Here is a 24,217-nt window from a genome sequence, read left to right on the forward strand (position 1 = left end):
AGTGCCTTGCTAACATCCATGTAGACAACATCCACTGCCTTATCTTCATCCACTATCCTGATAACTTCCTCGAGAGACTCTATAAGATTGGTTAGACATGACCTATCCTGCGCAAAGCCATGTTGCCTATTCTTAATCATTCCACATCTATCCAAATACTTATATTTCCGGTTCCTGCTCATACGTTCCAGTAACTTTCCCACTATTCACTACTAGTCACCACTCCGTGGGTTTGGAGATTTCCCTTGAATTTCATAGAATGATAGAAATCTATAGCACATTACAGACCCTTTGGCCCACAGTGCTGTGCCGACTATGTAACTTACTCTAGAAGCTGCCTGGAGTTTCCCTAGCGCATAGTCCTCTATTTTTCTGAGCTCCATGTAACTATCTAAGAGAGTGTTAAAAGTCCCTGTTGTATCCGCCTCGACATCCGCTGCTGGCAGTGCATTCGACACATCCAACACTCTCTGTGTAAAAAACCTACCCCTGACATCCCCTCCGCATATATTTCCAAGCACCTTAAAACTATGCCCCCTCCTGTTAGCCATGTTAACGCTGGGAAAAAATCCTCTGGCTATCCACACACTCACTGCCCCTCATCATCTTATACACCTAAAAAAGGCTCTAAACATTAACAAGGAAATTAAACATTGCTTTGAGGATTTGTTAGAAGTAAACAAAATTATGAGGTTAAAGATAGGGTAAATGCAAACAGCTTTTTCCACTGAGGTTGGGTGGGATGACAACCAGAGGTCATGGGTAAATGGGGAAGGTGAAAATTTAATGGGAACATGTGGAAAAGCTCTTTGCTGAAATGGTGGTGAGAGTGCAGAATGAGATGTCAGCACTAGTGGAGATTATGAGCTCGATTTCACCATTAAGAGAAGTTTGACAGGTACCTGGATGGTAGGGGTATGGAGGGTGATGATCCCGGTGCAGGTAGTTGCATTAGAGAGATTAAATGTTTTTGGCATTGACTAGATGGGCCAAATAGCCTGTTTCTGTACTGAACTTCTCCATGTTTCTGTGACAGAGAAGCTGGCCAAACTTGTTTGGAAGAGAAAAGGTTGGAGTGACAACAGAGCAACAATGGCTGGAGTTTCTGGGAGCAATTCGAGAGCTGAGTGATCGATACATCCCAAAGACGTGGAAGCATTGGAAAGGCAGCAGGGCACAACCGTGGGTTAAATGAGAAACCAAAACCAACATAAAAGCAGAGGAGAGGGCAAACAAAAGAGCAAAGGACCATAAGGAAGCTTTTAGAATCCAACAGAAGACAACTAAAGGAAAGTCAGATGAGTTCGGGAGTGGAATTATGAAATGGTTGTCATTAATGAGTTTTGGTTGCACCCAACAGTCCGCGGCATTTAGAGGAACGAGATATCCAGGGCCTCATTATCTCTTGAAAACCAAGATTCCCTGCACTAGTTACCATTCAACTTTTATTTTGACAGACACATACAAACTCTACACCCTTAAAATTTCTTTCTGAAGAACTCCCACTTACCAAGTTCTCCTTTGCTAAAGAACATCCTGTCCCAATCCACACTTGTCAAATCCTTGCAAATATCATAAAAATTGGCCTTTCTCCAATTTAGAATCTCAAGAGAGGTCCAGGCCTCTGCTTTTCTGTATTTACTTGGAATCTCATTATCAGTAGATACAAAGTGTTCCCATACACTCATTTCTGTCACTCGCCCTAGATCACTTACCAATAGCTTATTGCACACTTCTACATCGGGAATTTTACATACTGATTAAGGTAGATTTAATAAGCCCTACCCCATCTAGTCCTTTTACAGCCTAGGATTCCAGTCAATAAATGGAAAGTTAAAATCATTCACTTTATCAACCTTTGTTTCTTGGCATAGTCCGCAATCTCTCTACAGATTTGTTCCTTGAAATCCCTCAGACTGTTGGGCGCAAGCAAGTCCAAGTAATGGCTACAATATCATAATTTCATGTCCTGAGGTCTGAATGACATCTGTTTGGTATCAAAAAAAGAACCTTGCCCTCAATGTCACTGAAACAAAGGAGCTGGCTGTAGACTACCGGAGAAATGGAGACAGGCTGACCCAGGATCTGGGGTTGAGAGGGTGAACAGCTTTAAGTTCCCTGGCACACACAACACCGAGGATCTCACCTGGTCTGTACATACTGGCTGTGTGGTGAAAAAGGCACAACAGCACCACTTTCACCGCAGGCGGTTCAGGAAATGTAGGATGGGGCTTCAAATACTAACAACTTTCCACAGGGGCACAATTGAGAGCATCCTGACTGGCTGCATCACTGCCTGGTATGGGTGCTGTACTTCACTCAGTTGCAGGACTCTGCAGAGAGTGGTGCGGACAGCCCAGCGCATATGTAGATGTGAACTTCTCACTATTCAGGACATTGACAAAAACAGGTGTGTAAAAAGGGCCACGGTGTAAAAAGGATCATTGGGGACCAGAGTCACCCCAACCACAAACTGTTCCAGCTGCTACCATCTGGGAAACGGTACCACAGCCAGAAAGCCCGGACCAACAGGCCCAGGGACAGCTTCTTCCACCAGGCCCTCTGATTGATTAATTCATGCTGATACAATTGTACTTTTATTTATCCTGACTGTCCTGTTGTACATACTATTTATTATAAACTATTATAAATTTCACATTGCACATTTAGACAGAGACGTAACATAAAGATTTCTACAACTCATGTATGAAGAATGTAAGTAATAAAGTCAATTCGATTCAATTCACCCTCTCCACTATCTGCTGTGTCATTCTGACTCCAATCCTCCCTGCAACTTTAGTTTAACCACCCACCCCACAGGGTAGCACTAGCAAGCCTTGCCACTAGGATATTCATCCCTTTCTACTTCTGTTCCACTAACTAACAAATCCCCTATCACCCCTTTGACTTTCCTCTGCCAGGTAATTCCCCCCAACAGTTTCTAAAGTGTCCACCTGTTGTTGTGGGGGATGGCAACAAGAGTACTCGGCGATGGCTATTTAACCTCATTCCCCTTCCTGACTCTCACCCAGTTTCCTGTGTCCTGCACCCTGGGTACAACTCACCTCTCTGCACGTCATACCTATCACACCCTCTGACGCTTATATGATGCGGAATTCATCCATTTCCAGCTCCAACTCCTTAAAGTGCAGCTGGATATACACTTTCTACGTGAGGGCGTCAGGGACACTGGAGGTCTCCCTGCCTTCCCACCAATGTCCCCTCTAATTTGTAATGACCAGTGTGTGCAAAAACCTTGTACTGTACAATTTTTACCCAGTGACAACAACATGTGCAAACTGAATTTTATATAGAGAGGTATTCATTTCAACAGCGAGCAAGTCACTGTCAGTAAGAACTTTAATCTCCTCTGGTTGAGTCTTGATTGAGTTCATCAGCACTCTCACACAACCTATGTAACAGGTTAATGAAGGATTTACTCGCCACAGCTTTTGCAAACCACCTATTTGTGATTTTCTTGCTAAATGATGCTTTCAATTTCAGATTTCCAAATATCACTCCTCTTCTTCCCACTTGAAAATTCCCCAGCAACTCTTGCATCACCACAATACACACAGTATTGTACATAAGTATTTCCCCTGAAGTCTCACCCAGGTGACTGAAAGTGGTGAACTCAGTGATGGTAATGCCAAGGAATACTGCCTTTAAGGGTGGTAGTCTGTCTCCCTGGAGTCTGGCACATTTGTGATGTGAAAGCTACTTGTTGGCCAGGGCAAAGGTGTTTGATATCATTATGTAGCCAGACAGAATTGGTGGAAGCATGTTTTCACCCATCCTGATAAATCCCCAGGGTATGGCCAGGAGCTCCCTCGGACCCTGTGGGAGGCAAGAGCAGAAATTGTAGGGGCCCCAGCAGAGATAATTAAGTCATCTTTAGTGACGGGGTGGTAATAGAGGATTGGCGAATAACCGAAGTTGCTTTGCTCCTTCACATAGAACAGAGATATCTAGAGCACATTACAGGCTCTTTGGCCCACAATCCTGTGCCGACCATGTAACCTACTCTAGAAACTGCCTAGAATTTCCCTCGCACACAGCCCTCTATTTTTCTATGCTCCATGTACCTATCCAAGAGGCTGTTAAAAGACCCTATTGTATCTGCCTTGACAAACGCTGCTGGCATACATTCCACGCACCCACCACTATCTGTGTAAAAAAAACCTTACCCCTGACATTGCCTCGGTATCTATTTCCAAGCACCTTAAAACTATGCCCCCTTGTGTTAACCATTTCAGCCCTGGGAAAAAAACCTCTGGTTATCCACACGATCAATACCCCTCATCATCATATGCACCTAAAAAAGGCTCCAAGCATACACAAAGAAATTATACATTGAATTGACGACTTGTTAAAAGCATATAGTACCATGAGAGTATAGAAAGGGCAAATGCAAGCAAGAGCTGAGTGATCAATATATCCCAAAGAAGTGAAAACATTGAGGACACAGCAGTGGCTGGAATGAGAAGCCAGAGCCAACATAAAAGTCAAACAGAGGGCAAACAAAAGAGCAAAAACTATTTGGAAGCTTTTAGAACCTAACAGAAGATGACAACAAAAAAGTCAGATGAGCTCAGTGTGTGGAATTGTGATTTGTAGTCATTACTGGATCTCAGTAGCACCCAACAGTCTGAGGCATTTAGAGGAACAAAATATCCGGGGCTTATTTCTCTTGAAAATCAAGGTTCCCTGGACCAGTTACCTTTCAACTTTTACTTTGGCAGGCACATACAAGCTCTATATCCCCAAAATTTCACTTCTGAACAAGTCCCATTTACCAAGTACTCCATTGCCAGGAAACAGCCTGTCCCAAACCACACTTGTCAGATCCTTTCTGATACCATCAAAATTGACCTTTCTCCAATTTAGAATCTCAACCCGTGGTCCAGACCTCTCTTTTTCCATCTTTACTTTGAATCTCATGGTATGATGTTTAATAAATTCTGTCACCAGAAGCCCTGGATCATTTCCTAACAGCTTATTGCACACTTCTACGTCGGGAATTCTACGTACTGATTAAGGGCACATTTGACAAACTTTACTCCATCTAGTCCTTTTACAGTATGGGAGTCCCAGTCAATATATGGAAAGTTAAAATCACTTACTGGAACAACCTTTGTTTCTTGGCATGGTCTGCAATCTCTCTACAAATATCTCTAAATCCCTCAGACTGTTGTGTGTAAACAAGTCCCAATAACGGCCACAATATCATAATTCCCTGTCCTGAGCTCATCTGGCTTTCCTCCGATGCTTCTTGCATTGTGATATACACAGCTCAGCACATTCATCGCACCATGCTCAACCATTTGATTGCTGACTCTGTCTGAGGTCTGAACAACATCTGACTGGTGTCAAGAAAACAAACTCCCCCTCATTGTCACAAAAACAAAGGAGCCGGTTGTGGATGACAGGAGGAATGGAGACACTCTAACCCCTCTTGACATCAATGGATCTGGGGTTGAGAAGGTGAACAGCTTTAAGTTCCTCAGCATAAACGTCACCAGGCATCTCAGATTGTCTGTACATACCGGTTGTGTTGTGAAAAGAGCACAGCAGCATCTCTTTCACCTCAGATGGTTGAAGAAGTTGTGGATGGGGCCCAAAATCCTAAGGACTTTCTACAGAGCATTGTGACTGGCTGCATCACTGCCTGGTATGGGAACTGTACTTCCCCTAATCTCAGGAACATGCAGAGAGTGGTGCAGACAGCCCAGTTCATCTGTAGATCTGAACTTCCCACTATTCAGGACATTTACAGAGACATGTGCGGAAAAAGGGCCCAAAAGATATTGGGGACCCAATTCACCACAACCACTAACTGTTCCTGCTGCTACCATCCAGGAAACGGTATCACAGCAAAAAGACCAACAGGCTCCGGGACATCATCTTCTACCAGGCTATCAGACTGATTAATTCATGCTAATACAATTGCATATCTATGTTATACTGACTGTTCTATGCACAAACTATTTATTATAAATTACTATAAATTACACCACACATTTAGATGGAGATGTAACATAAAGACTTCTACTCCTCATTTACATGAAGGATGTATGTAAGAAAGTCAATTCAATTCAATTCACCCTCTCCACTATCTGTCCTGTCATTCTAGCTCCCATTCCCCCTACAATTCATTTTAACCACATCAGCACCCCCCTCCACCACACTTGCTCTCGCAGCCGTACCACTAGGATATTAGTCCCCTTCCTGTTCTGTTCCCCTAACTAATGAATCCCCTATCACTCCTTTGACTTTCCTCTGCCAGGTAATCCCCCCTAATACTTTCCAAAGTGTTCCACCTGTCGTTGTGTGGGATGGCCACAAGAGTACTTTGTGATGCTATTTAACCTAATTTCCCTTCCTGACTGTCACCCAGTTCCCTGTGTCCTGTACCTTGTGTGTAACTCACCTCTCTTCCTGTCATATCTATCACCCCCTCCAACTCCTGGATAATCTAGAATTCAACCATTTCCAGTTCCAACTCCTTAAAGTGCCGGGTTACAAGCTGCAGCTGGATGCACATCTTGTAGGTGAGGGCATCAGGGACACTGGAAGTCTCCCCTCCTTCCCACCAACGTCCCCTCTAATTTGTAATGACAAGTGTGCACATAAATCATGTACCGTGTATTTTTTTTACACCAGTTTCTGTGTTGTACATAAATATTTCCCCTGAACCCTCTCCAGATGACAGACGGTGATGAACTCTGTGATGGCAATGCCAATGAATATGAAGGGAAGGGCAGTAGTCTGTCTCACTGGAGTCTGGCACATTTCTGACGTGAAAGTTACTTGTTGCCCAGGGCAAAGGTGTCTGATATAATCATGTACCCAGAGAGAATGGGTCAAAACATGTTCTCGCCTGTAGAAAAGTTCAGAACAAAAGGAGGTGGAACAAACAACACACACACAAAATGCTGAGGAACTCAGCAGGCCGGGCAGCATCTATGGAAAAGAGTTCTAATGCTGAGTTCCTCCGGCATTTTGTGTGTGTTGCTTGGATTTCCAGCATCTGCAGATTTCCTCTTCTTTGTGATGGGAGGTAGAACAAAGGTGATTTTCTCAACTGCTGATGTAAAAGATTTTGTTCCCTTTCTCCGAGTTCCTAATCCTTGCATTTAGATAGCTGGAGCTCAGCTCTGTCTGAGAGATCCATCGGTTCCCATTCCCTCATCAGCCGGAAGCTTCCCGGGGCCCGTGTACGGATCGTGGGGCTGAGAGAGAGGGAAGAGGGCAGGACTGTCCCGGGATTGTTGGCCACGGTCTCCGGATTTCACAGGAATCGCTCTGAAGTCGGTGTTTAAGATAAAAACACGGAGAATCGCTCTTACCTGTAGCCGCCATTTTCAAGGCCTTCTGTGCACTGCGCGCATGCGTGATACTCGGGGACGTCCTCAGCCTGATGCCTGCACATTTCATCGGCGCTTCAGCGCCGGCAGAATTCTTAACGCATGGTCCTATGGGTAATCACAATGCCATTAAACATTTCTGCAAGCACCGGTTCAAAGTCCATACCTCATTTTTTTCGTGTGTATAGAAAAATCTGCAGCTGTTTTAACGCAGAAAGCGGTTTCCATAAGCAATATACTCAATATCAATGTGTATCTAATGCCAAAGTAAAATGCAGTTATAAAACACAGGAGATTCTGCAGTTGCTGGGAATACAGAGACGCACACATACAAAATGCTGGAGGAACTCTGCAGTTCAAGCAGCAACTAAGCAGCGGAGTACACAGGCTAGGCATGCTGAAGGGGCTCGGTCTAAACGTTGCCTTTTTATGCTCTTCACAATTGCTGCCTGACTGTTGATTGCCACCAGTATTTTGCAGAAATTAACCACCTTTTTTTTCGATCAACCAGTTTCCAAATGTTTCTAATCTTTCTTTTGCTGCCAAATCCTGCTGGTCTGATTCCTCTTCCTCCTCTTTGCAGCCCTAAAGTCTGACTCAATCTGGCAGCTCTTTGGTTTCTGACTCTACACCATCGAAGATTCACTCGCTAATCTGCTGTCAGACTTTAGAGGTGCATTGTGTTAGGAGACCGCAGGTTCGTTTACTGTGAGTGTCCCTTTAATTGCCTGAGTGAGGTGGGTCTGTGACGTGAAACACCAACGGAGGGAGAGAGAGAAGGGGAGGGGAGGGGAAGGGAGGAGAGGTGGAGGACAGGAGGGGAGGAGGGGAGAAGGGGAGAGATAGAGGAGGAGGGGAGGGGGGAGGAGGTGAAGGGGAGAGGGGGAGGGGAGGAATGGAGAATGGAGAGGGGGGAGAGAACGTCAAAATCACAGTGGGTTTATCGTCTTATTCAAACCGGAGAAAATCATGCAGGTGTATAAGGTCATGAGAGGCATTGGTCGTGTGGATAGACAGAGGCTTTCCCCAGGGCTGAAACGGCTAACACGCGGGGGAATAGGTTTAAGCTACTTAGAAGTAGGTACAGAGGAGATGTCAGAGCTAAGTTTTGTTTAAGCAAAGAGTGGTGTGTGCGTGGAATGCACTGCCAGCGACGGTGGTAGAGGCGGATACAATAGGGCCTTTTAAGAGGCTCTTAGATAGGTACATGGACCTTAGGAAAATAGGTGGCTATGCAGTATGGTAATACTAGGCAGTTTCTAGAGAATGATGCATGGTCGGCACAACCATGTGGGCTAAACGTATCTGTAATGTGCTACAGATTTCTATGATTCTATGAAATTCAGTGGAAATCCTTCCTCCCACAGAGTAGTGACTAGTTGCAACCTGTCATTTCAGGGTGAGTGAGAAGGGAATGGCCGGGGTAGATTTTGATATTCTGATATGGAACAGAGACATCGGCAGGGACTTCTCTAGTGAGAAACGGAATTTGATACAGAAGTGATTTATCTGTCACAGATCCACAATATTAAACGCCAGTCTAGTTTAAGGCTAACATCAGCAGAACAGACTCCTCCAATGCTCAGTGACCAGGGTTCAGTCCTGGGTGCGATGAGCAGCCGCAAGAACTGCAGAATCTGACAGTAACAGTCCCTCATGAACCTGCAGCTGCCTTCAGTCACCGTGATGGTGAAACATTTAACACGGAGCTGATTTGAACTTCCTCCCTGATGTGAAGTTGCTGGTGTTGCAGCAGCTGGGATGAGTGAGTAAAACTCTTTGCTCACTCCGGACAGAAATGTGGCCTCTATTTACTGTGAACTCACCGGAGCATCACAAGGTGGGTTAACTGAATGAGTCTCTTCGCACACACGGAGCAAGTGAACGGCCGCTTCCCAGTGGGAAGCTGTTGGTGTATCTGCGAAGGCCGACTGAATCCCTTCCAAAATGAGAGCCAGTGAAGACGTCACAGTGCTCTGAACGTCATGGCGATGTATCCAATCAGATCACGGGCATGGACACATGTTCGAGCTCTCCTTGTAGCGAGTGGGGCGCTGTCTTCTCCAGCATCTCCGCCTCCACATTCAAGGATTGGTGGCATTCAAGCGCTGGTGAACTGACAGATACAGCGGAGTGAGTGTCGCTTTAAGTGCCTGAGGGAGGCGCGGCTGTGACGTCACAAACGCGCTGCAGCAGAGACAGAGAGACAGAGGGGAGGGGAGAGAGGGAGGAGAGGGAGGGGGAGAGAGCGAGAGGGAGAGGAAGAGAGTGAGAGTGAGAGTGACTTCAGCTTGTCACTGCTACGCCCAAAAGATTGGGTTGATCATCGGCACGCAGTGCACAACGGATGTCTGGCTGTCACTTCGTATAATCCATATGTGTGGATTTGTTGGAGTGTCCTGTGGTATCACTTTTGTTGGGCCTTGCCTGGAATCAGGGTGTTCTGTGGTAACCACTTGACGATATTCCTGTCACTGTCACTGTCACCTGGTGATCTTTCTAAGTGGATTTCGGAACTAATCGACGGATAAGATCTTCGGCGACTGTTTTCTCGTTTACCCAGCGTGGAATGTGTGTGGAATTCTTCGTAATTGCCTTCTCTCTACGTGTCCGTGAGGATTTACAAATCTCTCCTCTCACTCACTTATTCCGTGGATTACTGAACTTTTCCAATTTACCATCTGAAGACTTTTAGCATTGTATCCCAAGGTTGATAGTTTAGGAGCTATATATACGCATAACACAGTTAATTGCTGTATTTTTCGTTCAATCTTTTAGATTTGGAGTAGATACTAATGAAGAGAGTGTTTTTACCATCGAAACCAGACTCCATGAGTGATCTGTTGCTGCTGGTAGGTAACAATTGCAACAACCCAGCTGTCTGAGGCACAATCCTTTAAAATTCTTGAAAATGACCCAAAAAATTGAAAAGAGCGGGGAAGAAGGAGTTTAACCAACTTCGTCCGGAGCCCTGAACAACGTCACAACCACCGTGAGCTCATCCTCTTGTTCAGCCTGGAGAAAATCATGGAGGAAATTCATGCAGGTGTATAAGATGATGAGAGGCATTGGTACCGTGGATAGCCAGAGGCTTTTTCCCAGGGCAGAAACGGCTAACACCAGGGGGAATAGGTTTAATCTGCTTGGAAGTAGGTACAGAGGAGATGTCAGAGCTACGATTTTTAAGCAAAGAGTTGTGTTTGTGTGGAATGCACCGCCAGCGACGGTGGTAGAGGCGGATACAATAGGGTCTTTTAATAAATACATGGAGCTATGCGGGAGGGTAATTCTAAGCAATTTCTAGAGTAAGTTACATAGTCGGTAGAACATTGCGGGCCAAAGCGTCTGTAATGTGTCGTAGATTTCTATGATTCTATGAAATTCAAGAGAAATCTCCTATCCCACGGAGTGGTAACTAGTTGCAGCCTGTCATCTCAGCGAGAGTGAGAGAGGAACGGCAGGGGTAGATTTTGATATACTGATATGGAACAGAAACACTGCCGGAGCCAGATGGGCCGAGTGGCCTTTCTAGTGTACATTGTGAAGTCAATTCAATTCAATTCACCCTCTCCACTATCTGTTCTGTCATTCTGGCTCCCATTTCCCCAGCAACTTATTTTAACCACCACACTCTCCACCCACACTAGCACTAGCAAGCCTTACCACTAGGATATCAGTCCCCTCCTGTTCTGTTCCCCTAACTAATGAATTCACTATCACCCCTTTGACTTTTCTCTGTCAGGTAATCTATCCTCCCCACCCCAATAGTTTCTAAAGTGTTCCACCTGTTGTTGTGTGGGATAACAACAAGAGTTCTCTGTGATGGCTATTTAACTTTATTCCGCTTCCTGACTCTCGCCCAGTTTTCTGTGTCCTGCACCTTGTGTGTAACTCACCTTTCTTCATGTCATATCTATCTCCTGCTCCAACTCCTGGATGATCCGGAATTCATCCATTTCCAGTTCCAACTCCTTAAAGTGCAGGGTTACAAGCTGCAGCTGGATGCACACCTTGTAGGTGGGGGCATAAGGGACACTGGAGGTCTCCCCAATTTCCCACAATGTCCCCTCTAATTTGTAATGACCAGTGTGCACATAAATCATGTACCGTGCATTTTTTTACCCAGTGACATGTGCACAGTGAATTTTATACAGAGAGGTAATCATTTTCACAGCGAGCAAATCACTGTCGATAAATACTTTGATATCCCCCGGGTTTGATGGAATTCATCTGCACTCTCACACACACTATGTAGCAGGCCTGTAACGAGTAATGAAGAATCATCTCACCAGAGCTTTTGCACATTGTTCATATGTGGTTTGCTTGCTAAATTATTCTTTAAAAAGTCAGGTTTGCAAAGATTACTCCAAGTCTTTCCACTTGCAAATTCTCCAGCACCTCTTGCATTGTCACAATAGACAATAGACAATAGGTGCAGAAGTAGACCATTCGGCCCCTCGAGTCTGCACCGCCATTCTGAGATCATGGCTGATCATTCACTATCAATCAACCAGTCCCTGCCTTGTCCCCATATCCCTTGATTCCCCTATCCATCAGATATCTATCTAGCTCCTTCTTGAAAGCATCCAGAGAATTGGCCTCCACCGGCTTTCGAGGCAGTGCATTCCAGACCCCCACAACTCTCTGGGAGAAGAAGTTTTTCCTTAACTCTGTCCTAAATGACCTACCCCTAATTCTCAAACCATGCCCTCTGGTATTGGACTGTCCCAGCATCTGGAACATATTTCCTGCCTCTATCTTGTCCAATCCCTTAATAATCTTATATGTTTCAATCAGATCCCCTCTCAATCTCCTCAATTCCAGCGTGTACCAGCCCAATCTCTCCAATCTCTCTGCGTAAAACAGCCCTGCCATCCCAGGAATCAACCTAGTGAATCTACGCTGCACTTCCTCAATTGCCAGAATGTCCTTCCTTAAACCTGGAGACCAAAACTGTACACAATATTCCAGGTGTGGTCTCACTAGGGCCCTGTACAAATGAAAAAGGACATCCTTGATCTTGAACTCAATTCCCCTTGTAATAAAGGCCAACATTCCATTTGCCCTCTTCACTGCCTGTTGCACTTGCTCATTCACCTTCATTGACTGACAAACTAGGACTCCTAGGTCTCTTTGCATTTCTCCCTTACCTAACTCTACACCATTCAGACAATACTCTGCCCTCTTGTTCCTGCTTCCAAAGTGGATAACTTCACATTTATTCACATTGAATGACATCTGCCAAGTATCTGCCCACTCACACAGCCTATCCAAGTCTCCCTGCATTCTCCTAACGTCCTCTTCGCATGTCACACTGCCACCCAGTTTAGTATCATCAGCAAACTTGCTGATATAGTTTTCAATGCCCTCATCTAAATTGTTGACATAAATCGTAAAGAGCTGTGGTCCCAATACAGAGCCCTGTGGTACCCCACTTGTCACCTCCAGCCAGTCCGAGAAACACCCATTCACTGCTACCCTTTGCTTTCTATCTGCCAACCAGTTTTCTATCCATGTTGAAACCCTGCCCCCAATGCCATGAGCTCTGATTTTACTCACCAATCTCCTATGTGGCATCTTATCGAATGCCTTCTGAAAATCTAGGTACACAACATCCACTGGCTTACCCTCGTCTAACATCCTTGTTACACCCTCAAAAAACTCCAACAGATTAGTCAAGCATGATTTGCCTTTGGAAAACCCATGCTGGCTCAGCCTAATCCTATTACTGCCATCAAGATGTTTCACTATTTCGTCTTTAATAATGGACTCAAGCATCTTCCCCACGACTGACGTTTTCTCCTTCCCTCCCTTCTTGAAAAGTGGGATAACATTAGCCACTCTCCAATCTTCAGGAACTGATCCTGAATCTAAGGAACATTGGAAAATGATTACCAATGCATCCACAATTTCCTGAGCCACCTCTTTCAGAACCCTCGGATGCAGACCATCTGGACCCGGGGATTTATTAACCTTCAGTCCTACCAGTCTACTCATCACAGTTTCTTTCCTAATGTCAATCTGCCTCAATTCCTCTGATATCTTATGACCCTGGCCCATCCATACATCTGGGAGATTTCTTGTGTCCTCCCTGGTGAAGATAGATCTAAAGTACGCATTAAATTCTGTTGCCATTTCCCTGTTTCCCATAACAATTTCTCCTAATTCATTCTTCAATACACACAGGTAATACCAGTTTCTATATTGGACATAAATATTTCCCCTGAACCCTCCTGAGGAATTGAGGATATATAAACAAAAAACCTATGTAACCTATGTAACCTCTGGCTAAAAGAATAATTGTGACTGAATAGGAATATTTGAACCGAAGTAAACACTGTCTTCAGTGGTTAGCTCAGCCAAGCTCATTGCCAGTTCTCTGTGGCTTGCAGAGAGGCACACTGAGAGCTGATAACATTGTATACTGTACCGTTGTTAGATACCATTATACGTTCTACCCTCATTTGAGTAAGGGGCAGAGGACTCACTGATAAGGACAGGAATGAACATCTGTTTGTAATTAAGTCAGGGCTTTGCAAAGGGAATAAGGATTGGACAGTACATCCATCCATAATTAAAACCTCAATATAACAAACTCTGTTATCTAAGTAATTAAGATTTGCACCAACAAACTTGGTGGGCATACCAGTTCAAATAACATCTTGAAATAGTGATGCATGGGGTGTACTATGTATAAATATACGGCTGTAACCTAAGTCAGACGACTTGTCAGATAGTGGCAGTGCTTACGTGCCTTCCCTTTCACAACTGGGGCTCAAACTCCTGCAGAAGTATGTGCAATAAACTGTGGTGTCAATAAGAAGCTTGTATCTCGAGTTTTATTCAGATTCAGCTTTAACATTTGGCATCACAAACAGGATCTCTATCTACAGAGCACTGAGCAGACGGGCTGAGTAAGCAGCTGAACCACTCTGGGGACTGTGGGGACTGACCGGGAGCCCAATAGGTATTTTACATTTGCCGCTCACTGTTAGTTCCTTTGGATGTATGGTGCCTTGCCCAAGGCTGGTCACATACCTTGACAGGATCGGGAAAAAAATCTGTCAGGAGACTAGTATAAGGTAGGCAAAATTTTTACTAAGTGGGCAGGAGGAAGTATTGGATAAAGTTTACTAAGTGGCCAGGAAGCAGACATGTCAGGTAAATTCATCAATTGAGCAGGAGGTGCCTGCTGGGTAAATTTATCAGATTGTTAATTGAGCAGGAGGCCTTGTGCCTGATAAATTAGTTAGAGATAATCGGTCAATTGCAGTCGATTGATACGAGTGTGCCAGCAGCAGCCCGACACAATTTTGTGTGAGAGTTTTCCGGACGAGGAAAAAGATTTTCAAATGTTTAGTATAGCACTGAGTAAGAAATTGGGGAACAAAATGTGGCCACGGACTGAGGGGGGTAGGGGAAGCCTGGGTTATTACCTCATTAGAACAAGCAGTAAATCTGATATGGAAAAAGAACTGAGGAAAGAAGTGGAAATCATTGAAAAGGGAATGGAAGGAAAAGGCAGATGTAAAATGGAAGTCTGCCAGCTATGCCACTGATGGCTTACTGGCTTCAGAATTGGACTTTGAGGCGAGAGGTCTTGAGTTCGAATCCAGCCAACTCCCTTGCACACTTTCATCCGTGCTGGGTTAGAGCTGGTGATCTCTTAAACAAAACAATTCACCCAGCAGAAGGCAATGGCAAACTACTGCTGTAACTTGCCTTGTACATGTTTTCCCAACACCGCACAGCGGCGTGGAAGGAAATCCTCGGCTAACTGGAAAAAGTTCCGGATGTGACATACGTTTAAAGTGGAACAGTATATTATCAGCAAGTTGGAGAAATAATGGAATGGGATAGAGGTATGTACTGCAGAAGGAATGCCAAAGGTTGGGAGCCGCTAAAAGCGGAGCGTGAATGGGTGGATGTGATTTGTGGCCTGCTACGGCAGTTTCACAGGAGACCAAGCCTTTAAACTGGAGGGACAAATACCCATTATTAATGACTTACTGCTCCAATGCTTACCAACTAAGTTAGCCAACATTATTAAGACAAATAATATGGATTGGCCTGACAATGACCGAAATCGAATGTGACGAGCTTCGACATATTTTTGGGACCCGACTTTCGAATCCCGATCAACCCCGAAGGGAACTAATATTCTCCTGTTTGATTCTTACTAAGAGAGAGAGGGGGGCAGAACTATTTGACTATGCAGCATGTTTACACTTGTTCGCAGCTTGTGTTTATATAGCTCACAGTTTGTTTTATTTAAGCAAGGACAGTCACAAACACAGTCAGCCGGAGAGAAAGAAAGAAGATGGAAGGTTCGAAACAAAGGACCTAGTGGCCAAAGGCCACTATTTGGACTCTACTATGCCCACAATGTGGGTTGACTATTGATCCAGCGTGTACTGAATGTGTGATTGTCACTTTGATCCACTGGAGTGGATCTGTTGGCTTGGGAGTATCCTGTGAGGACCACTTGTGCTAACCCTTGCCTGGGTGTGGTAATTCACTTGAAGAGGTACCCTTGTGACCAATCACTGTTGGTGATAATTCGTATAATCCATATGGGGATGTTGTTGGAGTATCTCGCGGCTACCACTTTTGTTAACCCTTAGCCGGATTCGGGTGTGTTATGTGGTAACCACTAGTGAGAAGGGATATTCTGTGGAAATCACTGTCGGTAATACTTTGTGTGTTGGATCTGGATTGGGAGTACCTTGTGGAATCTACCTGTGTGTCAACCCTTGCTTGTGTGGTAGTTCCTTCTGAAGACAGTACGCCTGTGATAAGCTGCTTCTGGCGATAATTTGTATGTAGATTTAGAACGACGACGGATAGAACCTACAGCGACTGTTAACCTGTCATTTATTCCATGGCTGAACTGAACTTTCATAGTTCACCATCTCAAGACTTTAAGCTTGGTATTCCCTGAGCTCAAAGGTTTGGGAGTTATATTTACACGTATGTGTACTCATAACACTTTTTAACTTTTGATTATTTTGCTTAATTTGTTATATTATAAGTAGATACGAATAAAGAGAGTGGTTTTAACATCAAAACCAGACTCCAGGTGTGGTCTATAGCTGCTGGTTCATTTAAACCAATTGGGTACGTAACGGTGCTGCTCGTGTTTATGTCTTTAAGAGGGCTCACCCCAGCGCCCAGGGGCCCCCATGTTAACACCTTTCTGTCTCTCTGTCACACCTATGCCAAGCAGGTAGAACCAGAGGCCTGCTGGGTTTGTGCTGAAATTCCTCGGTATGGTAAAAGTATGATTCAAATGTCAGTAATCCTGCTCAACTAGAGTGAGGAACTATCTGCCTGGGCTTTTTCAAATAACACCCGGGGAAGAGAGTGAGGAACTGTTGTCCAGTCTGTGATGACCGTGGCTGTCAGTGTTTTGAGGGATGGTGTCTCAGGGCCCCACCAAGCGGAACTTCCTACGCTGGGAAACATGCATCCTGGCCATATCTGCAGGAGCCCAGCAGCCGAGAGGAATAACTGAGACTGAGCGATTTTTGATGATAGTTTTTCTCTCCTATAGCGTAGCCAGAAATTCATGAGAGATAATCAATTTGGCTATAAGAACTTCAGGAGCTGGCCACAATGCTGCAGGGGCCCTGTGACAGAAACACAGGCCCAAGTAACAGAAACATCCATTGAAATGATTGCAATCTGGCAAACAGTCGTACAGAATCGTACGACTTTAGATTTTATCCTAGCTGAGAAAGGGGGAACCTGTGCTATTATTGACACAGAATGCAGCACCTATATCCCTGATGAGTCTACTAACGTTACATCCCTCTCCAAGCACACTGTCAAGGAGACTGACAGCATCAAGAAAGTAGGGCAGGGTTTACACGGGTTCACCGAAGGGTTGAAATGGTGATCTTCAAAGGCCTGTAAGGTAATATGTGGGGCATAGTCCTAATCCTATGTCCTAAAAGTTGTACATATCATTGTTATAATTACTGATGTATGTTGTTTTTCCCCACTGAGAAGTCAAAGCTGTACTCAGTTGTTTTCTCTGTAAAAAAGTTACTGCTTTGTTGATCATGTAATGATCTAAAGAAGGGAATGATAAAGTATGTAAAAGGGTTAACACTTCGTTAATCTATAACAGCCTGTTTTTCTGAAAGAAACTGCTGATGATCAACAGATGTACTAAGCCATGCTGAGCCATATTTCTTCTTGAGGGTAGCTAGCTACGGTTTCAGGATGCTTATCTCCTTGTGCACTCATGTGTAGAGATAGGACAGCTTCTGTCTGTTCTGTGTGTGTGAGCCATTATGACTATTTTGTAATTTGTCTTTAGGGGCTGTCATAGTAAATAACTTTGGCTCCATCCAGTCTTGTGTGGGGGAGTATCTGGACAGATAAATTTATTGTGTAAGGGGAATTGGTGGATAGGGTGGTAGCATTCACAGTCTGTTCCTGTCTGAGTGACTAACTGAGTACGCCCCGGGTGCTTGGAACAAAGAGTTTGTACCATACGGTCTCTGAGTGACTTTATCTGGATTCAACTTCCACAGAATGGGAGTGGTTTTAAAGGGCTGGGCTGCTGGAAGCACATCACCAGACCGGGACTGATTGCAACTGGGTCTGACAGAAGCATAACTGGTTCTTCTGGGGACATTCAGTCTCACTCCAGCTATTTCCTACCTTCCCTTGTACAGGTATGTAATGTCCAAAGGACATGTTTTTGAGTAAATGAGACTCACCAAACTTTCTCCTGACTGAATCACTGGGAAATCCGAGTCTCTTGATGCAGAGTTGTTCTCTCCAGTTGCTGTTCTCAGTCCTCGGGCCAATTCACTTGTTGCTGTTCTCTCGTCTTCAGCTGTGGTTTGCTTCCAGTTGGGGTTTTTCTTCAAATAAACTTCTCACCGCAGGTCTAACTTTAACCAGAGAGATAATGAAGTATGTTAACATTAAAAAGGAGAACCAAACATTTCTGCTCAATGTTACTAAGAACAAAACTCACTGAAATTTAAACATTGAAGGCAGATATAATGATCGCAGTGAACAATTTATTGTCCCTCACACATCACAAAACGATATGGGACAAGGAGGAGCCATCATACAGTCAGGAACAGAATTATGTGATTTGATCCATCTGGTCTGCCCCACCATTTACCATGGCTGATTTTTATTCCAACACCATATTCCTGCCTTCCTCCTGTAACCCTGAGCTACTCACCAATCATGAATATATTACTTTGTGTCATAAATATACAAAATGGCAGCCTCAACCAACCTCTGCAGCAACAAATTCCACAGATCAGACATCTTTTAGCCAAAAAATTCTTCTCATCTCAGTTTTAAAGGGAAGCATCTTTTTTCTGAGACCGTGCTGTCAGATCACAGACTCTACTTCTGATGGAAACATCCTCTCCATGTCCACTGTATCCAGGCTTTTCAGCATTCTGTGCGTTTACTTATCCATACATCCCTCCCACAACTCCCCAATGTCCCTCTGAACTCCATTGAGCACAGGTCCAGAACCATCAAATGCTCCTCATACATAACAATGATTATTCCTGAGATTATTTTTGGAAACCATGTTTACAAGCAGCAATTGTACTGAACACATTTCCAGGAATAAGAGATAAATTGATACCAGGATAATTTACAGAGTAAGTTGAGATTTCTCTATTGTTCTACTAGCACAGAATGAGCCATTTCCATTTCCAGGTTAATTTCTGGAAATATAAACCATTCCAAGGTAAATGTAATAAAAAGAAACTAGAATTATCAGAAATTCTCAGTAGGTAAGGAACAGCTTTGGGAGAGGAACAAACTTTACAATTCAGGGTAATAATGTTTTGTCAGAATGACCAAGCATTTTCAGTTTTTATTGCAGATCTCCAGCAACTTGAGATTCTGCCTGATTTCCACCGAGTGACAGACAGATGACAGTGAAAGGGGGATTTCGAAGCATAGTTTGAACACCAAACTCAGGGTCTATCTCTACTGTTGTAAACACGGAACAGCCCATTTACTCACAGCCTCTCCCTGTGAGGATGGAATGGGAACTCATCCTCTCCTCAGACTGGCAGTCATTGCTTCCAAAGGAACTCCAGAAAGAAACATCTGATCCCAGACGAGAAATACTCGATCAACACCTCACAAGCCCAAACAGCTCGATCCCCGGGTCCACTTTCCCTGGATCAAAAACTATGATATCCCAGGACCCAACCTCACAGAGTCACACAGCTTAATCTGCCACTCACCGACCCTGAGAGTCTCACACATTGTCCCCACATCTCACACTGGGTAGTGCAATCCAGGATTTCCCCACAAGCAATGTCCAGCTGCTCGAAGAAGGACATCCATCCAGCCCCTTCTGTAGAAGCACTAAGCAAAGTCAAAGCCAAAACACCAGCAGTTCCATTTCCCTGGAATGCTGATCACAGGACTAGAGCCCAAGCACCAACTCTCCCAGAACTCTTTGCTGACTGTAATATGATGAAGTGTGTCAGGCAGTCACAGTTCACAAAACAGGACTCCACACCAATGCACAACAGAACTGGCACCTGATGAGCCTCTGGCTTTCCAGCTGACAAAAACTGATTCTGGAAACAACTCAGCAAGGCCGAAGGTGTAAAAGAATACTTCACAATGAAGCCAAGAATGATTGCCGATATATATCACTAAAGAGGTGTGACACAGGGTGGACCAAGGTTGACCCAGATAGTTGATGCATGTCACTGAAGTTGGTGGGAGAGAGACTGGACAGAGGTTGAACAAGATGGGCAGGGAATGAGCAGATGGAATGAGGTGGAGAAGAAATCAAGGACGATCAATTATGGTTCTCCAGCAATACACAGATACTGAATTAATAGTACTCACTACTGTATAAAGGATCTTAAAATGACAAAGTTAGAACAAAACAACAAGAACTTTGCCATATATACTTTGAACCCTCACCAAATTTTTATCAACACACCATAGAAATTTTCCCATTCAGACACTTCATGCTTTTCATGGTAACTGTTCTGCCCGTGACTGTGAGGAACAGCAGAGACCTTTGGACCCAGATCAGCACATCACAGAAACCATTCTAACACTGGACTTTCCAGTCCCTCAGGAAAGCAGGTAGTGAAATCAAAGATCCCCACAACCTGGTACATTCTCCTTCCTCACCCACCCCAGTCCGGGAGAAGACACAACAGCCAAAAAGCTCAAAGACAAATGCGAGGAGGCTCAGGAAGTGAGACAAGTTGGGGGAAGTTAACGGGACTCAGTGGCCAACATCAGATTCCCCAACACAACATGGAGGAAGCATCACCTCACATACGGGGACTCTGACCGCACACCACATGATCTTGAGTCACAAACCAGAGGGCGGGGTAGATCTGTGTTAAACAGCCTCATGTGACCTGTTGGTGGGTCTCCCATTTCAACTCTGTGAAAATAAACAGCCTGGGCTCCTGGTTTGGATCGTTCAATGCAGATTAAGTGACATCTACATATTTTTGAAGAGCCCAGATAATAGGAAAATAAATGAGTAATTGGCCCTCAGTTCAGCACTCACGGCTAACATTGGATCTCCCCACTCGGGATCGGTCTCAATACGCACTGATGGGAAAACGATATCTTCGGCCCGCAGACTGTGATCTGATCCCTGGCTTCCTGACCCAGGAGGGGAGGACCCTTTCCCAATCCCGCAGACAATCCGCTTCAGTACTGAGCAGAAAGGAAAACACCACCCAACCGGAGACAGTGAGCATGCGCGAAGAGTTAGTTACATCTGTGGATAAATGGGAGGGGCAAACAGGATCACGTGACTGGTGGGGTCCCGTTCCCCCCCCCAGGCAGAGAGTCCAGCTACCCACCACTTCTGTGGAAAGAGACAAACTTGCCGCTCAGATTTCCTCTCACCTTAAATGTATTAGACATTTCAACCCCCAGGAAAAATATATCATCTGTCCACACAGATTCATAATCAGGTTTATTATCACTGGCGTGTGGTGTAAACTTTGTTAACTTTGCAGCAGCATTTCAATGCAAGACATAATATAGACAAAAAAGAAAACACAAAACAAAATAATAAGAATTACAGTATATGTATATCTGGGACCATTGCTCATCGTGATTGTTATAAATGACTTGGATGAGGAAGTGAAGCGATGTGTTAGTAAATTTGCTGATGACACAAATGTTGGGGGTGTTGTGGATAGTGTGGAGGGCTGTCAGAGGTCACAGTAGGATACCGAAAGGATGCAAAACTGGGCTGAGAAGTTGCAAATGGATTTCAATCTGGATAAGTTTGAAGTTGTTCAATTTATTAGGTCAAACATGATGGCAGAATATAGCATTAATGGTAAGCCTCTTCACAGTGTGGAGGATCAGCGGGATCTTGGGGTCTGAGTCCAGAGGACACTCAAACCTACTATGCAGGTTGACTCCGTGGTTAAGACGACAAATGGTGCATTGACCTTTATTAATCGTGGGATTGAGTTTAGGAGCCGAGAGGTTTTGTTGCAGCTATATAGGACCCTGGTCACACTCCACTGTGCTCAATTCTGGTCACCTCACTACAGGAAGAATATGGAAACCTTAGAAAGGGTGCAGAGGCACGTTACAAGGATGTTGCCTGGATTGGGGAGCATACCTTATGAGAATAGGTTGAGTGAACTCGGCCTTTTCTCCTTGGAGCGACAGAGGATGAGAGGTGACCTGATAGAAGTATATAAGTTTATGAGAGGAATTGATCATGTGGATAGTCAGAGGCCTTTTCCCAGTGCTGAATTGGTTACCACAAGAGGGCACAGGTTTAAGTTGCTGGGGAGTACGTACAGAGGAGATATCAGGGGTGAGTTTTTTTTTGCCAGAGATTGGTGGGGAGTGGTGTAATGGGCTGCCGGCAATGTTTATGGATGTGGGCATAATAGGGTCTTTTCGGAGATTTTTGGATAGGTACCTGGCGGCACTGGAGAAAAACTAACTTAGAAAAATAGAGGGCAATGGATAACTATAGTAATTTCTAAGGTAGGGACATGTCAGCACGACTTTGTGCGTCAAAGGGCCTGTACTGTTCAGTAGGGTTTCTATTATTCTATGAATAAATTAAAAATCATGCAAAAAGCAGAAATATTATATATTTATATTGAGGTCGTGTTCAAGGGTTCAATGTCCATTTGGCTATCAGATGGCAGAGGGGAAGAAACTGTTCCTGTATCACTGAGTGTGTGCCTTCAGGCTTCTGTACCTCTCTCTCTCTCTGATGGTAACTTTGAGAAAAGGGTAGCCCTGGGTGCTGGAGTTCGTTAATAATGGACGCTGCCTTTCTGAGACACTGCTTCTAATCCTTTGGTAATCTTATAAACGTCTATTCAGTCTCATCCCAGCCGGCACGTCTCCAGAGAAAACAACTCAAGTTTGTCCAACCTCTCGTTATAGCTCATGCCCTCTATTCCAGGCAGTGTCCTGGTAAACCACTTCTGCGCCCTCTCCAAAGCCCCGACATGCTTCAGAGAACGAGAGCGACCACAACTGTATGAAACACTCCAGATGTGGCCTAATTAATCTTATAAAGCTGCAACACAACTTCCAGACTTTTGAACACAATGATAAAGAGAACCACACCATTTGCCTTCTTAATCTGTGCAGATCAATCTGTGCGGTCGCTTTCAGGGAGCGATGATCTCGGACTCCAAGATCCCTCTGATCATCAACACTATTCAGTCTTGCATTTAACAGTGTACTGTCTCTTTACATTCCACCGACCGAGCTGCGAAGGTGATCATCACTAATCAAATCTCACTGAGATTTCTCAGGTCCTGTTGAATTTATTGCCAAGTGCACAAGTACGAGAAGGTACAGGGACAGAGAAACACTGACTTGTAGCAGCATCACAGGCAAGTCTATTCAGATAACACACGGAACACAAATTGTACGATTCTCTGTCAGTAACAGTATAGAAATATGTTTACGTCATCCTGCTAATAGGACCAGAACAACAGGGGCTGAGCGGCAGCTCATCTCAGAGACCTTGTGAGACCTTCACACCGGACCGACACCGGCAGATTCTGTGAAGGAAGCGAGGCGAGGCCGCCAGTCCGGGAAAGTTCATCCCCTCCCCCTTCAGGTTTCACCGATCACCTTCTGTTTCTCTCTCCCTTCCCCACCCCCACCTTTTATTCTCCAGTCCAGCCGAAGGATTTCGGCCGGTTATGTCGACTGTACTCTTTTCTTAGATGCTGCCCGGCCTGCTGAGTTCCTCCAGCATTTTGTGCGCGTTGCTCGCATTTCCAGCAACTGCAGATTTTCTTTGTTTGAGTTCAGGAAAGTTAACTCACTACCCACCGTCAGAACTCCCCGATCGGAACCGGCTTCAATACTCACCGAAGGAAAATTGTTGGTGTTGCCCCGCAGAGAATAATCCGTCTCCGGCTCCCCGTCCAAGGGGCCGAGAACCCACTCCCCATCCCGATCTCACCACCGACCCGGTTTCACAAAGAACGAAAAAACTAGCACTGCCAAGCCCGGGAATGTGAGCATGCGCAATGTGTTAATTGCGTCATCAGGCGGTGGGCGGGGCCTCGGAAACAAACCCGAAGATGCTTCCGATCTGCGGTAAAACGGGATCACGTGACGAGTGGAGGGTCTCTCAAGTCACCCGTTGACTGTTCCTCGCCCTTCACACCCTGCCCTTCCCACCGCCGCATTTCCCACATTATTTTATTATTTCCCTATATTATCTCCAAATTTAAACCAGATATGTATTTAGTTTTTCCCACCATATCTTCCCCGGTCCCGTTCCCTCCAGCCCTAGGTCACAGAGCGCTCAGAGTTAGAGTTTCGATTCCCATCCTGGTCAGAAACTGAACTCAGAC

At 44.8% G+C, this 24,217-nt stretch overlaps 1 protein-coding gene across 3 annotated transcripts in view; it reads right to left on the reverse strand.

The window, feature by feature from the left end:
* The window catches only part of LOC132389384 (zinc finger protein 16-like), a 28,032-nt gene extending 4,159 nt beyond the window's left edge, over positions 1–23,873 (reverse strand). The window contains exons 1-3 of one of the 3 annotated variants that reach the window (XM_059961909.1): positions 23,727–23,873; positions 18,098–18,274; positions 7,350–7,475 (exon numbers count right to left, since the gene is read on the reverse strand). The gene's annotated coding sequence lies outside the window, so the exon portion shown is untranslated. The remainder of the gene's footprint in view (positions 1–7,349; positions 7,476–18,097; positions 18,275–23,726) is intronic. The other 2 variants (XM_059961911.1, XM_059961910.1) reach the window with 2 other exon arrangements.
* Between the last annotated feature and the right edge of the window lie 344 nt (positions 23,874–24,217).

Source organism: Hypanus sabinus, unplaced genomic scaffold, assembly GCF_030144855.1.
Source record: "Hypanus sabinus isolate sHypSab1 unplaced genomic scaffold, sHypSab1.hap1 scaffold_553, whole genome shotgun sequence".
Taxonomy (NCBI): domain Eukaryota; kingdom Metazoa; phylum Chordata; class Chondrichthyes; order Myliobatiformes; family Dasyatidae; genus Hypanus; species Hypanus sabinus.